At 46.3% G+C, this 6,575-nt stretch overlaps 1 protein-coding gene and 1 long non-coding RNA gene across 2 annotated transcripts in view; one reads left to right on the top strand and one right to left on the bottom strand.

Moving 5' to 3' along the window:
• Positions 1-815, bottom strand: part of LOC102471190 (uncharacterized) — a 5,387-nt gene extending 4,572 nt beyond the window's left edge. The window contains exon 1 of the long non-coding RNA XR_333677.1: positions 731-815. This is a non-coding gene — a long non-coding RNA (uncharacterized LOC102471190). The remainder of the gene's footprint in view (positions 1-730) is intronic.
• The window catches only part of LOC102471486 (calcitonin), a 16,009-nt gene that overhangs the window by 4,363 nt on the left and 5,071 nt on the right, over positions 1-6,575 (top strand). The window lies entirely within an intron of this gene.

The following is a 6,575-nucleotide window of genomic DNA, read 5'->3' as shown; positions in this document are numbered from 1 at the left end:
AGAAAGAGAAAGAGAAAGAGAAAGAGAAAGAGAAAGAGAAAGAGAAAGAGAAAGAGAAAGAGAAAGAGAAAGAGAAAGAGAAAGAGAAAGAGAAAGAGAAAGAGAAAGAGAAAGAGAAAGAGAAAGAGAAAGAGAAAGAGAAAGAGAAAGAGAAAGAGAAAGAGAAAGAGAAAGAGAAAGAGAAAGAGAAAGAGAAAGAGAAAGAGAAAGAGAAAGAGAAAGAGAAAGAGAAAGAGAAAGAGAAAGAGAAAGAGAAGGAGAAGGAGAAAGAGATGGAGCACCTTATAGGATCTTGCTCCAGTCTTCCAGACAGCCAGGATTCTGGGCACTCAGTGTGTTAAGGTCAACTTGGGATTCAAACATGGAATCCATAGGGTTCCAGTCACAAACAGCAGTGCCCTAGCACCTGTGCGACCACAACTGGGCCAAATAATGGCTAACATCATATAGCACTTACTATTTGCCATAGACTGTTCTAAGACCTTTTTATGTGTTACCATATTTAATCCTCACAACAGATCTATGAAATAAGTCATGTTATTATGTCTGTTTTATGAAGAAGGATCTAGAAGCACGGAAAGTTGAATTGATTCGCCTGTGATCACACAGCTAATAAATGTGGGAGCCTGACAACAGTCAGTGTGGCTCCACGATTTGTTCATTTGTCAAGAACTATGCTGTCGACCTGTGCAGCCCACTAGAGTAACCAATAGCCAATGTAGCTCTTTACCTCTACGTTAATTAGAACTAGCTAAACTTCAAAATCCATTTCTTCAGTCACACCAGTCCTATTTCAGGTGCTCAAGGGTCACATTAGCTTTTGACTATTGTGTCATATGGTTCTAGAACACTTCCATTATTGCAGAAAGTTCTGATGAACAGCACTGTTACACAAGACTCTCATTTGTTTATTTTAGTTTGCTGTATAGGCTGTGTATGCTTGTTAGGGAGAGAGAACAAAAGAGAAAGTGAGAAATCACCCCCTGGGGGGATGGCCACCTGGCAAGTCCTTCTCCTCCATTCTCCTTTTAGGACTTAAGGTACACACACACACACATGTGCCCAGTGTAATTTTCAGGCTGCTAGGTTTGGAATTCCAACTGCAAAGTTGGCCTTGTGGAATCCACTCACTTTAACTTCCACGCCATCTACTGCCCCACAAGACGCCTCTTTCATACCTATGGTCTTTCTCTAGCTTTCTTAACACCAAAGAAATGTTTACCTATTTAGAAGCCTCCTCCATATAGGCCGTAGTTGAGAGCTAGGAAAGATATGAAAATGGCCTTTGAGTGGCTGAAGTAAATGTCCTGAGTCTATGCTTGGGACCAGCAAATGGTGTAATGGTTACGTTGTTGGACTCCCACATAGTTGACCACTGAGTTCCAGACTTGGTGGCTTAAAACACATGCTGGGTGCGTGTGCGTGGGTGCCCAAGATCCTGAGAAGAGAATAAACGAGAAGGGATCGTGGCATGGCCATTCCCCTGGGGCGTGATTTCTCGCTTTCTGTGTCTTTGTCTGTCCAGCAAGCGCATGCACTCTAAAAAATAAATAAAATATAAGTCAACACTTAAGAGCTCTTGAGGATTACTCATGGGAGAGACACTCAGATCCTTCCTTCCTTCTTTCTTATTTCTCCAGCCTGTTCCATTGAACATACTTTCATTATTTTTTTGATAACATTGAATTAGAAGGTGAAAATTCATGTAGACTGGAGCTGGGGCTAGAGGTGATGATAAGAGGAGGGTCTTCTAACAGTTCATTAAAAATCCCTATTATGGAAAAAGATGCTTAGTTTTTTTTCAGTACCAAAATAAATTTGTACTGTAATCTCCTTCTTCCATGCACTCTTTGAAGTCCCCTTGTATTCACAATGACCAGATGAAAACTCAAAGCCCAAAACATGATCCTGAGGTCCCAATTCCGAAAGAGGAAATGAACAACTGAACATGGTGGACTAGGAGCTCAAAGCATGGCCGCTGGGGGTTGGCGGGTGTGGAGGCAAAGCCTGCTAACTCAGGCCCTTCCTCAAGATACCGCACTGGGACTGATGCTGTTTTGATGATGGCTGTGAGTCACCCAGGGAAGGTTAAGAGGAGCGTGCCATGCATTTGAAGTGGCTTTCCATCCAACATGGCTTTTAAGGTGTGTTTTCCATGTAAAAGATGTCTCAGCTGCCTAGGAATTTACCTTAGCAAAAACTCACATTATCTGAGATGAGCAAATAAAGGAGATTGTATTCTAATTAGTGTTACAAGGAAGTTTTAGGGACCTGTATTTCTATTTGCAATGTGGAGTAAGGCTCTCAGACAGGGCAAGAGAGAATCAATTTGAGTCCTGTGAGTCTGAGCCAAGAGAGAATTTTAATTATCTCAGAGGAACCCAACCTGAGTAATTCCTTGACGTCACTCAGAGTCCGTCCACCTCTCAGAGTGACCAGCTTGGGCCTGGGCCACCACGCTTTGCTCATTCTCTGGCAGGGACACACAGCTCTAAAAATACTCTCTACAAGGAACTTCTACAGGTTAGCTGTCGGGTCAGAATCTCTGTTTTTCTGGGGCTGGGGGAGAGCAGCCTCCAGGAAGGAGGCCTGTGAAGGGGAGTGGCCTTCAGCCAAGGCAGAGCGCTTGCTCGCTTGCTCGGTGGAGAGTCTAATTCAAGCTTGCTCGCTTGCTCGGTGGAGAGTCTAATTGGAGTGCTTTGTGGAGACTGTATCTCTCACCTGTAGGTGAGACTACCTCATTTGTCCAGCAGAGGGAAGGCAATATAAAGATGCGTGTTGCTTATATAAACTCTACAAGGGTAGAGGAAAACATTAAGTGTGAGGACCTTAGAAAAGCTCTAAGACTTTGAACAATTGGTTGCCTTGGTTGGTAGAGTTACAGGAGGAAGTGAAAATAGAAATGGCTGCAAACCTTTAAAAGGGGTGCTTAGACCTACGATTTCCTTCTAAATCCTATGCAGTTAGGGACTATCAATTCTGGGTTCCAGAAAAGACCAGAGGAGGACCACAGTGGAAGGGAAGACTCTCAGCTTCCTTTCTTCCCCACGAGCTTTTACTCCATCCCAGCTTCCATCCTCCTGCCTCACACAGGAGACTGGAGGGCTCCTCTGAGGGCAAACGTGAATCCAGAAGAAAAAGATTTATAGCTACCAATAGTCTAGGGTTCTCCTCAGTAAAATTATGAGGTGCTTTTCATCTGACCACTCCATATTTCTACCCTTCTCTTCTGATTTGCACTTCAATGTAAGTCAGCAATCAAAGAGAGCTAGAAGTTTAAAGATAGCCTCCAATATGCAAGGCGTAAAGCAAATAACTTACATTTAAAAGCCTCAGAGAGGTAGGAGAAGATGTCATGCCTATTAAATAAAAGCAAGAGGCCATAAAAAATAATGTTCACCACAGAATAAAAACAACCTTTCGGAAATTAAAAATATGATAAAAATTTTAACAACAATGTAAGTTGAGAAAACTGTATCCCAGAGAGTTGGACCCCTCCCACCCAGAAAGAGGAGAAATTATAAAAGAAACAAGGAAGAAAATTTCTCCGAAGCGAAGGACACGAAATTTCAGTTTGCAAGTATTTCCTCAGTGTTCAGAAGAATAAAGAGAAACAGACCACACCAAGGAGCTCATGAAATTTTAGGACACTAGTGAGAAGAGAGAGCCTATAACACAATGACAGCAACAGTAACAACCCCCCAAAAGATACAAAGAGAGAGAGAGAGAGAGAGAGAGAGAGAGAGAGAGAACAGAAAGCAAAAAACAGTGACAATTGTTTTTTCAACTCTCCAAATGGAGATAGAAGAAAAATTCTGAATGAAAATGATTTCCAATATAAAATTTCTTCCAGAAGAAGTGTCAGTCATATAATGGTAAAAATACTGCACCGAGTAAGGGAGTAAGCCAGGCATGAGGACCAGATAGGACCCAGGACAAGGAATAAACAACTAACGGGCAGAAAGAAAAAGGAACAGAAAGAGAGGGAATTACTAATGCAGAACAAGCGTGCAAGGAGATACAATCAAAGTGCACTATGAGGCTCAGCTAGAGATACATTGATAATGATTAATTTAAAGCCTAAATTTCTATTTGCCAAACCAATGATGTGGTTTCTAAATAAGTCACTGTGACATAAGCACCAGGAAGGTAGGAGTTTTTGTTTTGCTCACTGAGAATTCCTAGCACCTAGAACAAAGTCTGGCACATAGTAAGTAATTCCTCAATAAACAGCGGTTGAATAAATGAAACTTTCTCCTTGAGAAGGTTTCTTCTAGGAAATTTGTAAAGAAAACAGAATAAGTTTAAATAAATAAAAGTAACCCTCAAGAGCTTTAGTATAATACATGGAAGCTCTTTCTCACTAACATTTTCACACTACCGTTTTTGAAATTTAAAAGTAATGATACAAAGTGTTTAAAGTGAACATCAAGATATTGAAGAGATGATTCGAAAGCCAAAGATATTCCTAGGAAACTATTCTCTGTACACTCTTATGCTAATTCGGTTGATTGGAGTTGCCTTGAAGCTCACAGCAATTCTAGAGAAACCAAGATGCAATTCTCTGGATTTAAAAAGCAAATTATTTGATAAACTTCCCCCCATCCACTTACTAATATGATACATGAATGGGCTGAAGAAAACTGCCTTACTTTGTGTATGGTGACTGGGTGGACTGTTAAAGTTAAGCCCACAATACTTATTCTCTCCTCAAATTCCAGAAAGTTTTCCCCAGGACACTGCTTCCTTTAATTAAATAAAAAGAGACGCGTCTTTGGATCAACCACCTGCTCTTTCATCTAACGGATCTACGTCGTCACAGACCTGGCTGTGATTCGCTGTCCGATGCGTGGGTAAAGAACCTCTGGAACTGTTCATTCATCCACTGCCTGGATTTCCGGGGCCATTGCTGTGTCTTACTAAGCTCCGTACAATGCGAAGACACTAGCGATGAAGAAGACCAGGTCAAATAATTCTGGTGCTCAGAACTAGAGTTGCCGGCACCACTGGGGTAACCCAAGAAGATAACCAATTCTCCCAAACAGGTATGCCAGCTGTGTTAAGATGGGTAAATCTCTCTCGTCCCTGGAGCACTCACTTTTGTGAAAGTGTAGGGATTCCAGTCCCAGTCTTTGTGGGAACGACCGCCTTGCCTGCTGGGCCCCAGGCAGGAGCCTGTGCATTGAGCCCCACGCTATCTGTCCCAGCGCTTAGAAATGCCCTAAGGCGGAGGACATAGACAGGTCTTTGGAGACAGTGCCGGCTTTCAAGTGCTCAGTCTCAATTTAAAAGCTTGGGTCCTCTCAAGAGGCCAAACACCACCTGGGACTCCTCTGCGCCCTGCCTGTTTCAAGGGCCACTGATAACTTTGGCTAAGGCTAAGAGGGCCTTCCCGCCATCCCTCCTACTCCGCTCACACCGCAGGTCCAGAGCCGGGTGTGGTGCTGCTCAGTTACCAGGCTGCCAGCTGCACCTGACCTCAGAGACCATGCGGTGGCCAGGCAAGAGGCGGTGTGGTGAGGAGGGCCTCAGGCAGATAGCGGCTCCCAACTTCGTCTTCCCACTGGGTAGCCCCTCTCCAGGGTTGGAATCCAGGAGAGGGAGAGAAGCCTCCCCTAGTACTTGCAGGGCTTAGGGAGGAAGGACTCAGTAAGGGCTGCCTTCGTGTTCCTTGTTGCATCTAAAAGTGAACCCAAAAGTGGGCGCACAGAGACTTTCCTTTTATGTAGATGAACCCCTTCCTGGAGAGCTGTGGCTCCTGGGGTGGCCCCGAATGCTGGGAGTCCTCCTGTCTGGCTCCCGGTCCCCACGTTCTAGGCGCTGTGCAGCCGTCCCAGGCAAGGAGGCGACTGTTAGTGACCCTGCTTGGGGCACCCGGCGCTCCAGGGTTGCGGGTTGGTCGGGATTCTTTGCAGGTGGTACCCGGAGTTCCATTTGCTCGGGAGTTCCAGCTGTGTCCTGCCACATAAAAATGACCCCGAGGGCGCAGACAGAGATCTCTCGAGCTCTTTTCTGGCCCACGGGAACCGTGAGCCTTGGCTGCGGGGATACCGGGAGCCTGGCTTTGCCTCCTGCCTCGCACGCCCTGGCCTGCCTGGCTAGACTCGCGAACGCGCTCAAGTCCAGGGGCGCCTGCGGGCTCTTTTGGGGGCGCAGTCGCCTAGCGGTGCTGGACCGGCTTGAAGCCCGGGGTGTGGTGGGGGGGCGCTCCCTCTTTTCCTCCTTCTCCCCACTGCCCCAGTCGCTAGTCTGCTCCTTCCGCCAGAGTCGCGGTTTCTTCCCGCACCCGGGAGCAGGGAGAGAGGGCAGAGCCGACGCCGGGCAGAGCCGACGCGGAGAACTGGCTTTTTGACTCCGAAAACTGGGCCTTAAGAAAAGAGGAAAAGGCTGAGTTCGTGGATGTGAGTGTGTCGGCGTGTGTGTTTGGGGGCAGTGTGTACACCGTATAACGCGTGCCTGTTTCGGAAAGCGGCTCTAGGGCCCAGGTGCGCGCGGCTGCGGAGGGCGTGCGGTCTGCGCGAGGGCCGGCGCCGCCACGGTCGGCTGCTGGGGGCGCGTGCGGCGTGCACCTGCGG

This window comes from Tupaia chinensis, unplaced genomic scaffold (assembly GCF_000334495.1).
Source record: "Tupaia chinensis unplaced genomic scaffold, TupChi_1.0 Scaffold000077_1, whole genome shotgun sequence".
NCBI classification, from domain to species: Eukaryota; Metazoa; Chordata; class Mammalia; order Scandentia; family Tupaiidae; genus Tupaia; species Tupaia belangeri.
The sequence above is the reverse complement of the archived record's forward strand: the minus strand, read 5'-3'. Positions and strand labels throughout refer to the sequence as shown.